We start from the raw sequence: 21741 nt of genomic DNA on the forward strand, positions 1-21741 counted from the left end.
GTGGGGCTTTACCTAGCAAAGAATTGTATATGTGTGTTTGGGGCGGCAGGGTCGACTAGTGGTTATAGCATTGGACCAGTAACCGAAAGGTTGCAATTTCCCGAGCTGACAAGGTGTCGTTGTTCCAAATCCAAATCCCTATGGACCTGCAGTCTAGGGGGGATGGAAACGAGACCCGTAACATAACTCATGCAAATCATAATAGTGAAAAAGTAACAGTGAGAACAAAAAAACCACAGACAACTTAAATCTACCATCAAACACTCATGGTTTATTTGGCAAACACATGGTATCTAAATATTATGCAAATGGGAATTCACAATGGACAAAAAAAACATTTCAGTTTCTCCTCATCGCTCAATCTAGAAGAAAAAGAAACGAACCTATTTAGGCGAGGTGCTGGCTAGTGGAGTAGAAAACTTGAAAATAAAAGAGAGCCGCACACTCTAGGAGCTCAGATGCAAAAAATGTAATTACCAACGTTTCGACAGCCAAGCTGTCTTCATCACGGTATATTCACAAACACTGCGGGATGACTCGTTTATGTAGTGTCAAAAGACACAGGTGTCTGTAATCATGGCCAAGAGTGGCCTAATATCATTGGTTAATTATCAAATATTAAAATGGCATACAAAGAACAGCATACAAACAACAAATGGATAGCATACGATCATAAATTAATTTGACTACACAAGCTTACAAACAATTACAATGGCAAAGTCACAATAATCACAAAAATGGCTTCAGATCAAAGTCTACTTTGAGACCGAAGGGAGCAAGGGTCTTTAAGTTAAAGATTCAGGCAGCCTCTCGTTTTAACAATAAATTATCAAGGTCTCCTCATCGCTCAGCCACATACTGCCTGGTGAGCTTTCTGGAATAACAGCAAGCGTATATCGTGGAACATCGTATATTGTGTAATTCAACTATATTTTGAACGGTCTACCACTTGTCTTGAGAGGCAATGTGGTAGAGAAGTCTCTCCAATTCGCTATCTCTCTCTTTCGCTCTCTTGCTCTCTCATGCAAAGCTGGACTAGTCACCATAGAAACCCTTGACTAGGAGTGGTCAGCTATAGTCCATAGTAGGGTGACTAAAAACTGATCCAAGGTTTTGTCTTAAACAGGCCCCCAGTACCCAGCTGGAGCATGAAGTCAGGAGCTCTGCTGGTCGTCTACTGCCTAATGACCTAGTGGTGCCAAAAGCCCTGGTCTGCCCTAGGAAGCCTATGTAAATTATGATCACCAGAATGGCCCAACAATTTTATTATGGACCCTGTTTTGGACTCTAAAATAACTACATTATGATACATTTCAATCCCCACTGTGAATTACTTTAAAGTTCACTACAAATTGTGATCCATTCTGACTACTACATTTGTTGTCACACAGGCCCACGTGTTGATACAGACAAATCACGGCTACGTGGAGGCTCACGCCCTCATGCCGTAGACATTAAGGTTGACTCGCTCAGGCAGGAGTCTGTGTGTTGGTCTGCTTGTGTGTACTGGGTATTTTGTGGATTTGATTTTCACTGGGCCATTGAAAATTCCTTGGAGTTGACCTATTGGAAGCACTGTGTGCTTTGAAGTATATTTTGCTTGATTGTTTAATAAAAAAAGGTAAAGAGTCTGTCCCTTCTGTTTAAAGTGGTCATTTGGTTGTAAGCTGACATTTTTTACTCCCCCCCCAGTTTGAACAGAGGATAGAGCAAGTGTAAAAAGTCCTCCATGTTGAAGCTACAGTATGGTATGTAGTTATACTTACTCTAAGTACAGTGGACTGAACGTTAGTGAACTGTGGTGTAATCAGGCTCAAGTGGTCAAGTGCGGTCGGTCAGGAGATAAGTGGTTGGATGAAAGGCAGTGACTTTGCGCCTCATTAGTGTGTGTCTGTGTGTGTGTGTGTCTCTTGTTAGTAATAGGTCAGTGAACTGCTGTCCAAATTTATAAATGGCCATTTAGAGCAGAGCTGTGTGTGTGTGTATTACTATCAGACCACTGGGTTTGTCCGCATCTTCTTACTCAGACTTGCTGTTTACAGCAGGAAATATATAACCTTTCTTTCAGTTAGATTTCAGGGTAAAAAGACTGGAAAATGTCCATATTTATCAGTTTGTTATTTACAATCAGTTATAAAGTGTGTGCTCTGGTTCTCCGTGGCCAATGTGAGTAAGTCATTTAAGCATGTTAACCCTCGCAAGGCTGTCGGACCAACACCTCCACCACGCTGATCCTCAACATGGAGGCCCCACAGGGGTGCGTGCTCAGCCCCCTCCTGTACTCCATGTTCACCCATGACTGATTGGCGGGTTTGGTAGCTCATGTTTTTATACTTCAAAAACAAAGTTAGGTAGGTCGATAGCTTGTTTAGTAAAGCTTTGTAAACCAAAAGGAAATAGTGAAGTGATCTGCGGGACTTGAATGAGGACCAGCCAACCTTTTGATAGAGGATGCAGTGATGAGTATTAAAACTGTCACCTGTGATAAAGCAAAGGGCACTAAGGTAGACGGCTTCCAAAGGTTAAGAGTAGTGGCTGCTGCATTCTGGTAAATTGTGTCACCATAGTCAAGAACTGGCAGGAAAGTTGATGATACAATCTATTTCCTGCTGTTTGGGGAGCAGTGGAGGCTGCTGAGGGGAAGACAGCTCATAATAATGTCTGGAACAGAGCAAATGGAATGGCATCAAACACATGGAAACCACTCATTCCACTCCAGCCATTACCACGGGCCCGTCCTCCCCAATCAAGATGCCACCAACCTCCTGTGTTATGGAGAGGCAAGGTCTTTTCCTAAAACAAAGCCCACTTTAAATCTTAGCTTTTTAGCTAACTCGTCAGTATGTTTTTTAAACGTTGTCTCCTTGTCAATCCAAAAGCCCAGATATTTATAGGTGGGAACCTGATCGATGGGAGAACCATTAACTTCTTACGGGTCATTGGGACTCTAGCGTCCCACCTCGACAACATCCGGTGAAATTGCAGAGTGCCAAATTCAAATGACAGAAATCGTAATATTAAACATTAATGAAAATACAAGTTTCATACATCATTTAAAAGCTTAACTTCTTTTGGTAATCCAGCCCCTTCGTCAGATTTCAAAAAGGCTTTATGGCAAAAGCACACCATGAGATTATCTGAGGACAGCGCCCCGCACACAAAAGCATTACATACATTTTCCAACCAAGCAGATGCATCACGAAAGTCAGAAATAGCGTAACAATAAATCACTTACCTTTGAAGATCTTCATCTGGTTGCAATCACAAGGGTCCCAGCTACATAAAAATTGTACTTTTGTTCGATAAAGTCCTTCTTTATATCCCTAAACAGTAAGTTTCATTGGCGAGCTTGACTCAGTAATCCACCGGTTTCCCTTGTTCAAAATGCATACAAATAAATCCCGTAAGTTACCAATAAACTTCTTCCAAACATATCAAACAACATTCCTAATCAACACTCAGGTACCCTAATATGTAAATAAACGATAACATTTAAGAAGGAGAATACCGGAGACCATTACCGGAGATAAATAACGAAGTGCAAGCCCTCACCGGAACGCGCATTAAACACTACAGCCAAAATGGGAGCCACTTAGAAAAACTACAAATTCTAGCTAATTTTTCAAAAAACAAGCCTGAAACTCTTTCTAAAGACTGTTGACATCTAGTGGAAGCCCTAGGAACTGCAATCTGGGAGGACCTCCTTTATATTCCCATTCCCAGCCATTGTAATCAGAGGTGAGCCGCCATTTCTGTTCTATTCTAATCACATACTGTACATTATTTTAACAGTTTTGGAAACTTTAGAGTGTTTACTATTCAATGCTACCAATTATATGCATATCATAGCTTCTGGGCCTGAGTAATAGGCAGTTTACTTTGGGCACCTATGGCATACATAACATTATTGTCTGCATGTAAATGAATATTACAAGTTTTAAAAGAGAGACCAATATTATTTATATAAATAATAAAGATATGTCTCAATACATCGTAATATCCAGGAACCTATATTTAACTACTGCTGTACACACCTCTTCTATTCATATACTATCCATACTGTCTAAACACACCATTATATATGTATAACATTGCTCGTTCTAATATTTGTTAATTTTTTACTTTTTTGATTGTGTGTATTGTTTTCTATTACTGCACTGTTGGAGCTAGAAACACAAGCACTTCACTGCACCAGCAGTAACATCTGCAAATGTTTGTGGTAGCAGGTAGCATAGTGGTGTTGGGCCAGTGAATGAAAGGTTACTGGATCGAATCCCCGAGCTGACAAGGTCCAAATCTGTCGTGTTCTTAACTGAAAAAAAAAATATGTGTACACAACCAATAAACCTAGGTTTTATTTAAAATGAATCATTGTAATTGATAACTAGGGGCTAGATGAAATCAGTAACGAGGAAAATCTGCATAATACCGCAATAGAAATGAGCGTTTAACATGATTGTAGTATTCGTAAATGTAGGAACATTTCCTTTGCATTCAAAGTGCACTATAATCGCACTTCCGCAATACAGTCCTAACTATTATAATATCGACTCATATACTGTGCCTTCAGAAAGTATTCATACTCCTTGACTTATTCCACATTTTGTTATGTTCAAAATTCTAAATGTATAAAATAGATTGTTTTTTCTCACCCTTCTACACACAATACCTCATAATGACAAAGTGAAAACATGTTTTTTTTAATACATTTTTGCACAAATGTTAGAATCACCTTCTGCAGTAATTCCATCGGTGAGTCTTTCTGGCTAAGTCTCTAAGAGCTTTGCACACCTAGATTATACAATATTTGCACATTATTCTTTTTTTTGTTCTTCAAGCTGACTGTTAGACAGCCATTTTCAAGTCTTGCCATTGTCACGTCTAATCAAGGTGGGTGGAATCAGGCGCAGAGAGCAGATAGCGATATAAAGTTTATTCTCCGGTGAACAAAAACAAACAACGGTCAACCCAAATACAGACAGGGTGAATATATCCAACACAGGATAAAGACTAACCGGAGAATAACAAACAGCAAACACCGACAGACAAAACGAAATGACAAAATAAACAATCCCGCACAAAACAAGGGCGGGACAACCTACATTAAATACAGACACTAATTAACTAAACAGCACACAGGTGAAACCAATTAGACAAAACCAACAGATACACGAAAAGGGGATCGGTAGTGGCTAATAGGACGGTGACGACGACCGCCGAGCACCGCCCGAATGGGCAGGAGAGCCAACTTCGGCGGAAGTCGTGACAGCCATAGACTTTCAAGACGATTCAAGTCAAAATTGTAACTATGCCACTCAGAAACAGTCAATGTCATCTTGATAAGCTACTCCAGTGTATTTCTGGCCTTGTGATTGAGTTTATTGTTATGCTGAAAGGGGAATTCATTTCCCAGTGTCTGGTGGAAAGCAGAATGAAACTATGTTATACATTTTTTTACCTCCTGTTTCAGGAAGTGATGTCACTGAATACTGCCCCTATATATAGGACCTTCCACTCCCACATGGGATATGGATGCCTGATGATGACTGTAAATAAATATCACCTGGGAGCCTGAGCAGTAGTGTGCAGCATTTTCCTTTCTGTTTTCCGGAGAGCAGAATGAACCAGGCTTTCCTCTAGGATTTTGCCTATGCTTAGCTCCATTCCATTTATTTTTTTATCCTGAAAACTCCCCAAGCATACCCATAACATGATCCAGCCACTGCTATGCTTGTAAATATGGAGAGTGGTACTCAGTAATGTGTTCAGGACAATAAGTGAATTGCTTTGCCACATTTTTTGTAGTATTACCTTAGCGCCATGTTATAAACAGGATGCATGTTTTGGAATATATGTATTCTGTAAAGGGTTCCTTCTTTGCACTCTGTCAATTAGGTTAGCATTGTGGAGTAACTACAATGTTGTTGATCAATTCTCAGATCACAGTCATTAAACTATGTAACTGTTTTAAAGTTACCATTGGCCTCATGGTGAAATCCCTGAGCAGTTTCCTTCCTCTCCGGCCACTGAGTTAGGAAGGATGCCTGTATCTTTGTAGTGACTGGGTGTATTGATACCCAACGCAAAGTGTAATTAATAACTTGACCATGCTCAAAGGGATATTCCATGTCTTCTTTTTTAATTATTACCCATACATCAATAAGTGCCTTTCTTTGTGAGGCTTTGGAAAAGCTCCCTGGTCTTTTTGGTTGAATCTATGTTTGAAATTTACTGCTCTACTGACGGACCAGAACTTATGTGACTTGTTTAAGAACATTTTTACTACTGTACCTTTTTAGGCTTGCCTTAACAAAGACTCAAGACGTTTCATCTTTTCATTTTTATTTAATTTGCAAACGTTACCAAAAACACATTTTCCACTTTGACAGTGTGGGTTATTATGTGTAGGCTAGGTAAATGTAATCAATTTCATATTCAGTCTGTAAAAAGTCAAGGGGTGTGAATCATTTTTGAAGGCACTGTAACTCTTCAGATACTTTGTTCCATACTCAGTGTGGTCAGTAATGTGGCAGTGTATTGTTATTGTAGGGGCAGTTGTCGTGAAATATGAATGGATGCAAATGAGAGCTACAGAGCATGAGTATACAGTATTTAAGAGGCATGAATTGTCGAAAATCCTGCAGAGCTATTGTCTGACAAGAAGAGAAGAGCTGCTGCTGGAATGACTGGCAGCTCCCTGTGTCCACTGGAAGGGAGAGAGGAATGGATGGATGGATGGATGGATGGATGGAGGGAGGGAGGGAGGAAGGGAGAGAGAGAGAGAGAGAGAATGCTACGATGTGTGTGTGTGCGTCTGTGTTTGTGTGTTGGATCAGGCCTGCCAGTGCAAGGCATTATCTCCAGGGAGGCCTCTACTAGAAAAGGAGAGGAATAGAATGATGGAAGAGAAACGCATGGCTGCGCGTCTCTGTGTGCACACATAAAAAAATGTATGCATTTCTCACACTGTATCAGGAATACGTTTGGCATCTCTTATGGGATCCCTCAAACACGCGCACGCACGCATATGTAGCCTATGTGAGTGAATATGATAGCGCTTTACTGTTTCTGCTGAAATATGTATTCATCCATACTTGTTATATATTTTTGATACTGTACATCAACATTTAATGGTGCTGGGAGGGAGAAGAAGCTTCTTTATTCCTGTGAATGTACCAGATCTGTCGCTGTGGGGAGAGAGAGTGTCATGGAAGTATGTCTTTCTTCAGGGTATCCATCGACGTGCTATGTTAATTGTCTTACCTTTCGTTCAGCTCCTATAGAGGAGAGAGATGGAGGGAGAGAACACACTGCTCCTGGTTCCGATCTTCAGCTCTCCAACTATGTCGTCTCAGTGTAATTCCCGTCTATAATAACCCCACTGTGGCTGTGTGTCATTCCTATCCCTGTATCCTAGGTCGCGTATGCCTGTTTCTAGGTGTAGGTGGTGTGTGGTATTGTGTGGTGTGGTACTACTCTATTTTGTGGCATTGTATGAGTTTTGTATTTATCCCTGCAAAACAAAGCCATGACTAGCATTCTCTGTGTCGAGATACGACGACACACAGGGAGTGTGTAGATGCAGGGCGGAGAGGCAGAGCTCTAGGCTGTCCTCCTAAGGAGTCTGTCAGTCAGTCAAACAACCACACCGCCAGAGATAGCCCAAACCACTGCAGCTAACACGCAAGGCACACGCACACACACACACACACACACACACACACACACACACACACACACACACACACACACACACACACACACACACACACACACACACACACACACACACTATAAAATGAAGACAGTACTTATTTGACCATTGGTGACTATGAGGCAGCACACCACTGACTGTAGGTATGCCTTTATCTGACCGAATCTGATGTTTGCAGGTGATATGGTGGTAAGCCACTAGCAGCAGCAGGGGATAGACATCTGCCTCTCTCTTCTCTGTTTCCCATCTCAGAGAATGTTAATGGATAGTTCAACATGGAGACACACTGCCATCTGGTGGCTAGACATGCTACTGCATCCTCAGTAATGCTTTATATTAGTGCAACGAAACGAATTTCAGGGGAGACAAAGATTTATTCAATTGAGCCTACCAGTGAAATTACTGTTATTATTATAACTGATTATAAGAGAGTGAGATCCATAAATATCTGATAGCCATGTAGGAGATACCAAACCGGTTGGCATGCTGTCACATTCAAAACCAACAATATTCCAGCCTACGCCATACACTCATTACAGTCCCAAATTAATAAAAAAAAACTAGCATCATTTGAATGGGATGTTCTCTTTGATGTAACACAGGTCTTTGGACATACAAGCATATGTTCATAAGTTGGCTAAAACACCTTTGACTTTCTGCTGTTTCTGTTAGGTTTACAGCCTTATTCTAAAATGGATTAAGTAAAAAAGAATCCTCAGCAATCTACACACAATACCCCATAATGACAAAGCAAAAATAGGTTTTTATAAATTTTAGCAAATATATTTAAAAAAACAACAACATATACACCTTATTTACATTTACGAAATTAAGCTCAGGTGCATCCAGTTTCCATTGATCATCCTTGAGATGTTTCTACAACTTGATTGGATTCCACTGGTGGTGAATCCAATTGATTGGACATGATTTGGAAAGGCACACACCTGTCTATATAAGGTCCCACAGTTGTCAGATCAAAAACCAAGCCATGAGGTCGAAGGAATTGTCAGTAGAGCTCCGAGACAGGATTGTGTCGAGGCACAAATCTGGGGAAGAGTACCAAAACATTTCTGCAGCATTGAAGATCCCCAGGAACACAGTGGCCTCCATCATTCTTAGATGGAAGAAGTTTGGAAGCACTCTTCCTAGAGCAGGCCGCCCAGCCAAACTGAGCAATCGGGGGAGAAGGATCTTGGTCAGGGAGGTGACCAAGAAACCGATGGTCACTGACAGAGCTATAGAGTTCCTCTGTGGAGATGGGAGAACCTTCCAGAAGGAAAACCATCTCTGCAGAAATCCACAAATCAGGCCTTTATGGTAGTGACCAGATGGAAGCCACTCCTCAGTAAAAGGCACATGACAATCCACTTGGGAGTTTGCCAAAAGGCACCTAAAGACTCTCAGACCATGAGAAACAAGATTGTCTAGTCTGATGAAACCAAGATTGAACTATTTGGCCTGAATGCCAAACACCACGTCTGGAAGAAACCTTGCACCATTCCAACAGTGAAGCATGGTGGTGGTAGCATCATGCTGTGGGGATGTTTTTCAACGGCAGGGACTGGAACACTTGTTAGGATGGAGGCAAAGATGAATGGAGCAAAGTAAATAGAGATCTTTGATAAAAACCTGCTCCAGAGTGCTCAGAACCTCAGACTTGGGTGAAGGTTCACCTTCCAACAGGACAACGACCCTAAGCACACAGCCAAGACAACACATGAGTGGCTTCGGGACAAGTCTCTGAATATACTTGAGTGGCACAGCCAGAGCCCGGACTTGAACCCGATCGAACATAAATACGTTTTTAGAATTAAGGGGTCTGAATACTTTCTGAAGGCACTGTATATACAGACACACCTACTCAATCAAGGGTTTCTTTATTTTTACATTGTAGAATAATAGTGAAGACTTCAAAAACTATGAAATAATATATATGGAATCATATAGTAACCAAAAAAGTGTTAAACAAATAAAAATATATTTTATATTTGAGACGGTGGCTACTGTATCTTTGTGAGACGCAGAGTAGGTGAACGGATAATCTACGCATGTTTGGTTCCCACAGTGAAGCATGGAGGAGGAGGTGTGATGGTGCTTTGCTGGTGACACTGACAGTGGTTTATTTGGAGTTTAAGGCACACTTAACCAGCATGGCTACCACAGCATTCTGCAGTGATACGCCATCCCAGCTGGTTTGCGCTTAGTGGGACTAATATTTGTTTTTCAACAGGACAATGACCCAACACCCCCCCCCCCCCCCAGGCTGTGTAAGGCTATTTGACCAAGAAGGAGAGTGATGGAGTGCTGCATCAGATGACCTGGCCTCCACAATCACCCAACCTCAACCCAATTGAGGTGGTTTGGGATGAGTTAGATTGCAGAATGAAGGAAAAACAGCTAGTGCTCAGCATATGTGGGAAGGGAACACCTTCAAGACTGTTGGAAAAGCCATGTTGGGTGATGGGTTTGAAACTGGGTCCAGGCCAGTGAGTGTGTTTCCTATATGAGTCTTTCAATGGAACAATGTCAGGACAGTGTTGAGTGGTGGGTTTGGAACTGGCCCCAGTCTTCTATATGAGTCTCTCCATGAGTGTCGGATGGGCTATGTCCACATCTCTTTGCGATATCCCTCTTTCTCCTATCGGCTGGGGCTGTAGGTGCCATGGATGGCCCTCTGGTTCAGCACCACCACCAGGCCCACGGAGGTACTGACCAGGGCCAGCAGCAGCACAACAGACACTAGAGTGACTGACAGCAACAGGTCAGAGATTAGGCCCTCAGAGGTCAACTGGAGAGGGAAATGGATTAAGGAGAGGGGGGGGGGGAGACAGGGGTAAGTACAAGTACACAAAAAATGGGGAAGCAGGAAAAACATGAACATCAATAAAAAGGTGCAAAAGTGCCTTAACATCATGATAAAAAAATACTGGTCAGACCAGGGAGGGAAGGAACACAGACACAAGGCACTCCGGTTCCAAGTGCTCTACCAGCGTCATGAGGGATCTGTTCTCGAGCCCGTAGGCAGTAGAGCTCATACCAGGGACCGACCCAGACTGGGTAGGAGACTGGAGGGGTGAACCCTGCCTCCATCTGCTGCTGCTCACAGATTTTGGCTGCGACTAACGCCAGCAACGGGACTATGATCATGCCAACCACACACGGCACAAGCATCGCCGCCCTGTGCAAGACACCTGGGGTTACGCTCCGTCAGAGGAGAATCACACACGCAGGGTCGCATCAACACACCCAGAAACACACACACACTGTGTAAACACAATCTGAATCCAAACCACAGACAACCATCAAACAACACAAAATCATAGCATTTTCCTAATGACCGAATATGCAAGTGAAATCATCACTGTTTTTGACACTGATTCACAGCAATCTGTGTGTTGTATATCTGATGGTTTTGACAAAAAGTGCCATCATACTGAGCCACCGCCAAAATGCCTTTACACATGTCATATTGCCTGGTATCATATTGGAGCAATGTTGAGGAGATTCTCGGAGATATGGCCAGTTAAAACAAGTCAACAGTTACTTCCCTCCACACAGGTAAAGAGTTAGCAACATGCCCTTGCGGTGCTAATGTAAAACATTCCTCAATGAAAACAATAACACCACAACAACATTCTGGAACCATATTACTCTGTCTTGTTTCAACAATAATATGTCGTTTGTTTACCTGTCAGATGAGACGGGTTTACTCTCAGAGTGAACGTAACACAGAGTACCCAGACCCAGAGAACTCCACAGCCAAGGGTCTTCATCAGTCAGAGGCAGACAGGTTCAGGACTCTACTCTCTAACCAGTCTGCATTCTAAGCAGTTTCTATGGCAGAGCAAGCCCCCACACACAGTCTCTCCCTACTGCAGCTACACAGTGCACATCTCAGCACCTAGGTGTCTGACAGGTAGATGTGTCCTGTACTGTGTGCCTATATATACAGTATACGTGTGTGTGTGTTTGTGTTTGTGCTTGTGCGTGTGCGTGCGTGTGTGTGCGTGTGTGTGTGACTGTCTCTAGAGGAACGAGCATGTCTGCCAGTTAAGCTGCCCTCGTGCATTTCTGTGAAACAGTCCCAACCTGCAGGTACGCCACCAGATCAATGCGGAGTTGCACTTCAGATGGAAACAAAGGCAGTTTTTAGCTGGCCAAGCACCATCTCTATCTAACAGCCGTGCCACACAGCTCACCGGAAAACCCATGGAGTACTTACACCAATGGGTCTATGTCTGCCCGTACATACGTACATAAACAGACACACACACATCTCTGCCTGGGACTTACATTGATAAGTCTATGACCAGTGTAATAACTGTTGGCAAGTGTAGGTTCGAGCACTCTGAAACTGTGACAAGAGAGGTAAAGTCATGGCAGAGTGTTGAAGTGACATTTAGTGGCAGCTTCAGGGGTTGACTTTCCACTGTCACCAGTCCTAGAGCATTGACAGCTACAGGACACTTCCCACTGGGCACAGGCATCAGTTCAACAACATTTTTTAAATTTACATTTGATTAATTGTCAACTAACGTGTATTCAACAACAAATGTCACCATGCCATTGGATTTAGATTTAAAGTGGTGTGAAAAATATTCCCTTATATTGATGACGTTTTGCAATCCAATCAGTTTTCCACGTTGATTTAATGTCACCACATAGAATTTTTGTTGTTGAAATGATGTGTAATCTACATTGAGTCAACCAATTTTTGCCAAGTGGGATGTTTTGGAGCCGTTTCTGATGGCAAGCTTTAGCCATCCAACTTTCTCCAAAACCTACTGCTTTATTTTCTTAGATCATTGAGGCGGAGAAAGAATTAGGACTGGAAGACAAAATGTTGGATAAATTAAGACATGTAGTGAAAGGAGAAAGGAGGATAAACAACAGATGAGGATGAAAAAACAGGAAATGTTTATTTGAAGACAGAAAGTGGTTTAAAAAAGTAAGACATGACAGAACACCTCAGAACGGACACAGACCCATCGACAGCAAGATACACTACATGGCCAAAGGTATGTGGACACCTGCTCGTCGAACATCTCATTCCAAAATCATGGGCATTAATATGGATTTGGTCCCCCCTTTGCTGTTATAATAGCCTCCACTCTTCTTCTACACTAGTTGTTGGAACAGTGAGGTCGGGCACTGATGTTGGGCGATTAGGCCTGGCTCGAAGTCAGTGTTCAATGGGGTTGAGGCCAGGGCTCTGTGCAGGCCAGTCAAGTTCTTCCATACTGATCTCGACAAAGCATTTCTGTATGGACCTCACTTTGTGCACGGAGGCATGGTCATGCTGAAACAGGAAAGGGCCTTCCCCAAACTGTTGATATAAAGTTGGATGCACAGAATCGTCGGGAATGCCATTGTATGCTGTGGTGGTAGATTTCCCTTCACTGCAACTAAGGGGCCTAGCCTGAACCATGAAAACAATTTTACTCTGCACTAAACTTTACAGTTGGCACTATACATTGAGGCAGGTAGCGTTCTCCTGGCATCCGCCAAACCCAGATTAGTCCGTCAGACTTCACAAGATGGTGAAGCGTGACTCATCACTCCAGAGAACGCGTTTCCACTGCTCCAGAGTCCAATGGCGGTGAGCTTTACACCACTCCAGCCGACGCTTTGCATTCTTAAGCTTGTGTTCGGCTCCTCGGCCATGGAAATCGACGAACAGTTCTTGTTCTGATGTTGCTTCCAGAGGTTGTTTGGACCTTCCACTTCATGATAGCATCACTTACAGTTGACCTGTTGGAAAGGTAGCATCCTATGATAGTACCACATTGAAAGTCACTGAGCTCTTCAGGAAGGCCATTCTATTGTCAATGTTTGTCTATGGAGATTGTGTGGCTGTGTGCCTGATTTGATACACCTGTCAGCAGCGTGTGTGGCTGAAATAACCGAATCCACTAATATGAAGTGGTGTCCACATACTTTTGTAGACAGACAGACAGACAGACAGACAGACAGACAGACAGACAGACAGACAGACAGATATATATAGAGACATACAGATAGAGAGATGGACATAGAGACAGACTGATTTGTAGGTATAGACAACAACAGAGAACGTGTGACAGAATTTTGATTAGATTAAAATTGATAAACGGTAAGTGTGATTCGCTGCCTTCAAGGGCCTAGGGGAATCCATCTAGCTACACCACTTACAGTATTTGTATGTCCAGTACCATTATCCTCAAGGAACACACAACATCAAATGGACATGAGCCTGACCATATATTGTGAGACATTTTGCTTTCAGAGACAAGATTCATCCAAGAAAATACTGTATATATTTTTATTTTCCAAAATTGAATTTGTTTTTCAATAACAAAACATTCCTTTCGGGAATGGTGGTTCTACACTGACAATTCTGTGTAATTGCAAAAACCTGTGTCTTGTTTTCCGTTTGGTCCATGGAAAATACCCATTATTATAGTTTCTGTATAGCTTAGTCTAATGTACAATATAATGCTACCTGATCTGTGTTAAGTTTAGAAACATCGCCCAAAGGATATTCATATTGTCATATCCAACAGAGAGGATATTCCAAAATCACACCACTTTTTATAAAAATCTACTGCCCATACAAAAAATGAGTTTTTTTTAAGGCACAAAAAACAGCTCTGTGCTCTTGTCAGAAAAGATAATACATTTAAACTTGGCTCACCGGAACAATAGAAAAACAATTAAACCTATTGCTAAGTTGTACTTTTACACTCAGAGACATTACGTCTTGTCCAGGGCTCCAATTTCTCATTGGCCCAGTTCAGGAACAACTCCTATTGTTAATCCCTAAACACAGAGTTTAAAGAATCCTCTCTGCTAACCCCAGTGGTAATGTAATACACAGACACAGATATAACAACACTCACACTATTCAGAACATGTTTGTGTGCACGTGTGTGCATGCTGTTTTTCATTGAACAGGCATTTAACACCTGAAACACCCATCACCATAAATCTCAAGTTTATACACCACTCGAACGCACATGCACAAACACATGCACATACACACACACACGCACGCACACACTCTCTCTCTCTCTCTCAGTCGTCTTGCCCTCCCCAGTCGATCACAGGATCGTCATCAAGGTTCAGGATGAGGAAAGAGATCAGCTGGAAGAGGTTCTGCCAGAACAGAACGGCCATGTAAAAGTAAATGTCGCTTACGTCGACCTGGCAATTGTCCCCGGCGAAACTCATGTCACACACACAGTGGTAGTTGTTAATGAGGTTTCGGCAGTAGCCCCCGTTCAGGCAGGGGTTGGACTTGCACTCATCCACCTCCTGCTCACAGCTTCACGCAGGATGAGGGTCAGATATAGAAACAGAGGCAAAAAAAAGAGACGACACACAACATCAAGATGGTCTGCGTCTAATGAATGTTTTACAAAGTTCACCTATTTTCTGGGTATACTTTTAGATTATCTCTACCCCCGTCCTTCCTTTTCACTCTGTATCCTTCTCTTTTCTTTATTTAACTCTTTCTCTTACCGGTGTCCAGTGAAGCCGGGTAGACAGTCGCAAGAAAGGTCCCTCTCAGTGCAGTTCCCTGCGTTGAAGCAGATGTAGTTTCTGGACGCATCTCCACAGACAGACACGGGCAGCTTGGGCCTACTGAGGAGAGAAAACCACATACAGGCCACACAATCAGACAGGCACATTCCTCTAGAGGGTGTGTGTGCATAAGAGAGATTTCGATGGGAAGGGGGCAGGACATTGTCTTGCTTCCGGTAGCGGGGTTGAGCGAGTAGTGGTGTGTAGAAGAAGCACCACCTGACGTTAAACAATGGGGAGCAGGGGGTTATAGGGTAAAGGGTTTTATTGTCTACTAATATGTGTGTGTGTGAACTAGGGGGAGTGGGATGTACCGTCTGTATCCCCACTGGGAGACTACAGGATGTAGGGGGCGATCAGGATAGAGACATTTAGACCCCTGACTGCTCCTCAAGAACAGGACATTAAACCACTCCTATAGGACTTTAAAACATCACAGACTCTGTCCTGCTCTGATGGACTTACAATGTCCGGATATGTAGGGGGAAAACACTGGTGCTGGTTGTTATGTCATTTCTTGAAATAGGTGGGAGGAGTATCAAATAATAAAACTTACAATTTTCTGATGTCTATGTACCATGGCATTTCCTCAATGTGATCACTGGAGAGAGAGAGAGAGAGAGAGAGAGAATACATAAACTCAGCAAAAAAAGAAACGTCCCTTTTTCAGGACCCTGTCTTTCAAAGATCCAAATAACTTCACAGATCTTCATTGTAAAGGGTTTAAACACTGTTTCCCATGGTTGTTCAATTAATGAACATGTACCTGTGGAACGGTCGTTAAGACACTAACAGCTTACAGACTGCAGGCAATTAAGGTCACAGTTATGAAAACTTAGGACACTAAAGAGGCATTTCTACTGACTCTGAAAACACCAGAAGAAAGAGGCCCAGTGTCCCTGCTCATCTGCATGAGCATGCCTTAGGCATGCTGCAAGGAGGCATGAGGATGTGGCCAGGGCAATACATTGCAATGTCCGTACTGTGAGACGCCTAAGACAGCGCTACAGGGAGACAGGACGGACAGCTGATCGTCCTCGCAGTGGCAGACCACGTGTAACAACACATGCACAGGATCGATACATCCGAACATCCCACCTGCGGGACAGGTTCAGGATGGCAACAACAACTGCCCAAGTTACACCAGGAATGCACAATCCCTCCACCAGTGCTCAGACTGTCTGCAATAGGCTAAGAGAGGCTGCACTGAGGGCTTGAAGGCCTATTGTAAGGCAGGTCCTCACCAGACATCAATGTCGCCTATGGGCACAAACCCACCGTAGCTGGACCAAACAGGACTGGCAAAAAGTGCTCTTCACTGACGAGTCGCTTTTGTCTCACCAGGGGTGATGGTCAGATTTGCATTTATCGTTGAAGGAATGAGTGGCCTGTACTCTGGAGCGGGATCGATTTGGAAGTGGAGGATCCGTCATGGTCTGGGGCGGTGTGTCACAGCATCATTGGACTGAGCTTGTTGTCATTGCAGGCAATCTCAACGCTGTGCGTTACAGAGAAGACATCCTCATCCCTCATGTGGTACCTTTCCTGCAGGCTCATCCTGACATGACCCTCCAGCATGACAATGCCATCAGCCATACTGCTCATTCTGTGCGTGATTTCCTTCAAGACAGGTATGTCAGTGTTCTGCCATGGCCAGCGAAGAGCCCGGATCTCAATCCCATTGAGCACGTCTGGGACCTGTTGAATCGGAGGGTGAGGGCTAGGGACATTCCCCCCAGAAATGTCTGGGAACTTGCAGGTGCCTTGGTGGAAGAGTGGGGTAACATCTCACAGCAATAACTGGCAAATCTGGTGCAGTCCATGAGGAGGAGATGCACTGCAGTACTTAATGCAGCTGGTGGCCACACCAGATACTGACTGTTACTTTTGATTTTGACCCTCCCTTTGTTCAGAGACACATTATTCCATTTCTGTGGAACTTATTCAGTTTATGTCTCAGTTGTTGAATCTTGTTATGTTCATACAAATATTTACACATGTTAAGTTTGCTGAAAATAAACGTAGTTGACAGTGAGAGGACGTTTCTTTTTTTGCTGAGTTTAGAATAAAAAAAGAAGATTTAGGATGAAAACTTTCCAGCAAAGATAGACATCTTGTCTGAAACTCGAGCTTGCCGAGGGAAGTTGTTTCAAAAACGCCCGTGTGAAGGAGCGATGTGAGAGAATGTGTGTGAGCGAGAGAGAAAGAGAGAGAGTGTTTGGTAGTGCATGTGAGAGAGAGTGTGTGTTTACAAGATAAATGGATGAAGGCATTCCCTCGATGATGCTCCAAGGCAAACGGGAGATGAGAGGCAGTAGCGCTGAACCACCAGGGAGATAAATACACCACACACAGTGCACTACAGTGACACACTGCAGCAATGTTACTACACAGACTACAGCGACACACTAGAGCCATATATGACATTAAGTCGAACAGAAATGCTGCAACTAAAACACACAGTTCATGCATGGTTTAAGTGCTTTACAGAGATCTGAACATTTACATGGTTTCCTTTTTCCTTACTGTGTAATAGAGCTAAAAGGGAGTCCCACTGGTGTGTCCTATTGCTTTGAGATCCTTGGATTATACTTTTATCTCATTGAAATATTCCAAATGCAGAATCCATGTTTTCAAAACATAAAATATTGTTTTATGATGTTATTCTTTCAACTGTTGGTTGTTAAAGCCTATTTGTTTATAATAATTTGTTCTTAACTGACTTGCCTAGTTAAATAAAGGTAAAAAAATATTTTTAAAAAGCCTATTTGTGGACTTAATACTTAAACATTTAGCAAATTGTGTTTAATCTCAAAGGGACTGCAATTTTGGAATATAAAACTTTGCAGATAAAAGGAAGGTGACTGTTTAGTTGTGTGTTAATTCCTCTGTATAAAAATAAATATGATATTCCATTCCTAACCCCACCCATGTGACTCACTTGCAGTAAGGTCCGGTGTAGTTCTCTGCACACAGACAGGCGTACTTGTCCACTCCATGTAGACACGTGCCTCCATGAGTGCATAGATGGTTCTCACACACATCCACCTCCTCCTCACAGTCCACCCCGGTGTAGCCAAACTCACAGGCACACACATATGCCAGCCCCTGAATGCTGCAGTTGCCATGGATACAGGGATTGGAGGCGCAGGTGTCTGTGTTGCGCTCACAGCGGCGGCCGGTCCAGCCCTCCTCACAGCTACAGTTGAACAGGTTCCAGAGGTCCTGACAGCTACCTCCATTCATGCAAGGGCTGGGCTGGCACACCGGGCCTCCACTGCACCCGCTACGGGGTGGGTTGGGGGATGTCCGAAGGAACTGCTCCTCCTGAATCCGGGGCAGGTTGACCTCTAAGGGGCTGTAGTAAGACAGGGCGATGCCCCCCACCTCCACAGTACCCAGGCACCCCTCTATGCTCCAGCCAGCCTTGGGCCCAAGCCCCCCCAGCTGGATGTCCACCCCCTCCCTGAGGAAGTCCAGGTTGCCCCCTTCGCTGCTGGAGCTCCCAGCTTCATCCACTTCCTCATCCAGCACTAGGGTCCAGCGGGACACCTCTGCCCATGGGGTGACCATGAAGAGGTGGACGCTGTGCCAATCCCCGTCGCTGACCCCCACGCGGCTTTTCAGGGAAACCGTGGACGAGCCCTCCCCGCTCTGTAGCTCCAAGAAGAGAAGGCCATGCTGCACAGACACCGTCACAAACTCCGGCCCACGCTCGGCATGCAGGATGGCGACGTGGCGTTTACGGGTGCGCAGGCTGGCGGTGATGCTGGCCAGGCCACGTTGGATACGGCCATTACCGCGGTAAGACAGTACACTGCTGTCGTCAAGGAAGGTAGCGCTGGAGAAGCCTGGGAAGGAAAAGAAGGGATATGTATGTAAATATGTGGTCAATTAATAAAGGCTTTAACCCTCAGGATCAGTCCAAAACGTGATGGAATATGGACCATGGAATAAAAGTAGGAATAAAGCGAAAAATATACATTAACAAGTAAATAGAAAATCAACCACAAGGAGGCTGAATGATGAGCGAATGTGTGCTGGGCAGACACAACAACACTGTATCCTCTGCTTTTTCTGAGTGACAGTGTTGTTTCTGTCTTCATTCCAGGACAGCTAATCATAGCGGTGACAGGGCAGACAGACGGCCATGTAAATCATCACTAATACAACCACGGGCTAATCTGTCCTAATCCCAGTCCTACCTCACAGACCGACGGGCAGATTTAGGGAAGAATGACTCACATTCGTATCCCTGGTTGAGGGTGCGGCACTCCGCCTTTGCGGGGCAGGGGGCAAGCTCACACCCCATGACTTTCTCACAGCGCCGCCCTGCAGTGTTGTGGGGGCAGGTGCAGGTGAAGTCATTCCACATGGAGTAGCACATCCCCCCGTTCTGACAAGGGTTCCTCTGGAGAGGGAGAGAAAGAAAATACAATTTATTATTATTATTATTATTATTTCTCCTACTAAAGGATATAGGGACAGTCAGGTTATCTTTTATAATTCATAAATTCATTAGGCTCTAATCTATGGATTTCACATGACTGGGCAGGGGTGCAGCCATCAGTGAGCCTCGGAGGGCTTAGGCCCACCCACTCGGGAGCCAGGCCCACCCACTGGGGAGTCAGGACCAGCCAATCAGAATGAGTTTTTCCACACAAAAGGCCTTTATTACAGACTGAAATACTCCTCAGCTTCATCATCTGTCTGGGTGGCTGGTCTCAGACAATCCTGCAGGTGAAGAAGAAGCCAGATGTGGCGGTCTTGGGCTGGTGTGGATACATGTGGTCTGCGGTTGTGAGGCCGGTTAGACAAATTCTTTAAAATGACGTTGGCAGTTTATGGTAGAGAAATTAAAATTAAATTATTTGGCAACATCTCTGGTAGACATTTCTGCAGTCAGCATGCCAATTGCACGCTCCCTCAAAACTTCTGTGGCGTTGTGTTGTGTGACAAAAGAGCAAATTCAACAATGAGTGGTTTGGAAGGAATCAGTGACTAACTGTAAGCGTTGCAAAGCAATCATTAGCCTGCTGTTCAGTGGAGTGGTTGTGTGGCTTAAGTCTGGTTTAAAGTTCTCTTTTCCAAGCTTAAAATGATAAGAATTCAACACTATGGGCCAGAAAAGGTTGAATACATTGGCCGTGCTGTCAATCCAGCATGACTTCTGCCGTGTTCAAAACAATTGGAAACTTGGAACTGGGAAATCTCAGACTTCAGTGACTTCAAGACAACTGGAACTGAGCTCCGACTAGGAAAATACATTTTGGACGGTCATCCAACTTGGAATTCCAACTCAGGCATCTTTCTAGAGCTCCGACCTGAAGATCACTGACATCATGATTCAATCTTGTTTTTTTCCGAGTTCCCAATTGTCTTGAAAGCACCATAAATCCAGAGAATGCCAGACCCCCGATTGCTCAGATTGGCCGGGCTGCCAGCTCTATGAAGAGTCTTGTCTTCCATTTAAGAATGATGGCCACTGTGTTCTTGGAGTCCTTCAATGCTGCTAACATTTTTTGGTACCCTTCCCTAGATCTGTGCCTTGACACAATCATGTCTCAGAGCGCATCTCTGACATGCACTGTCAACTGTGGGACCTTATATAGACAGGTGTGTGCCTTTCCAAATCATGTCCAATCAATTGAATTTACCATAGGTGGACTCCAATCAAGTTGTAGAAACATCTCAAGGATGATCAAGGAAACCGGATGCACCTGAGCTCAATTTCGAGTCTCATGGCTCATGTCACCACCGATATATCCACTATAATTGAGCATTTCAACAAGCATTTTTCTACGGCTGGCCATGCTTTCCACCTGGCTACCGCTACCCCGGTCAACAGCACTGCACTCCCCACAGCAACTCATTTTTTGTTCCAAAAGAGCTGCAAAATCTGGACCCCTACAAATCAGCCGGGCTAGACAATCTGAACCCTTTCTTTCTAAAATTATCTGCCGAAATTGTTGCAATCCCGATTACTAGCCTGTTTAACCTCTCTTTCGTGTCGTCTGAGACTCACAAAGATTGGAAAGCAGCTGCGGTCATCCCCCTCTTCAAAGGGGGACACGCTCTTGACCCAAACTGCTACAGACCAGTAGCGTGCCGTGGTTCTGGGGCCTGGGCCTTCAGTGAAGTCCTACACAGTCCCACCCGAATTAATCCACCTCTTATTACCATCATTATGATGCCATGGCTCTAGACACTATACATTTAGACAGAAACGCAGTATAACCAGGCGTTGCGTCACCTTGAAATTGACATTTTTATTCAGAGAATTGCAGGGGAAGAGTACAATACCTTTTCATTGGGCAGCTTCGTTGCCCTGCGCGCTTGTTCGTTGAGCTGTAGATCCACTCGGGTGTCCCCAAAAGTTTTCAAAAGCACCATTGCTTGTAAGTGCCCAGCCGTACTTTGGTGTCTCGTTGCTGCCTTGGTTAGACAACTCAGGTTTGCAAAGC

General features: G+C 43.9%; 1 pseudogene; it reads right to left on the minus strand.

Annotated features, from left to right (window-relative positions):
* Window positions 1-10284: 10284 nt before the first annotated feature.
* The window catches only part of LOC135556840 (protein crumbs homolog 1-like), a 38195-nt pseudogene continuing 26738 nt past the window's right edge, over window positions 10285-21741 (minus strand).

Source organism: Oncorhynchus masou, chromosome 15 (assembly GCF_036934945.1).
Source record: "Oncorhynchus masou masou isolate Uvic2021 chromosome 15, UVic_Omas_1.1, whole genome shotgun sequence".
NCBI lineage: Eukaryota > Metazoa > Chordata > Actinopteri > Salmoniformes > Salmonidae > Oncorhynchus > Oncorhynchus masou.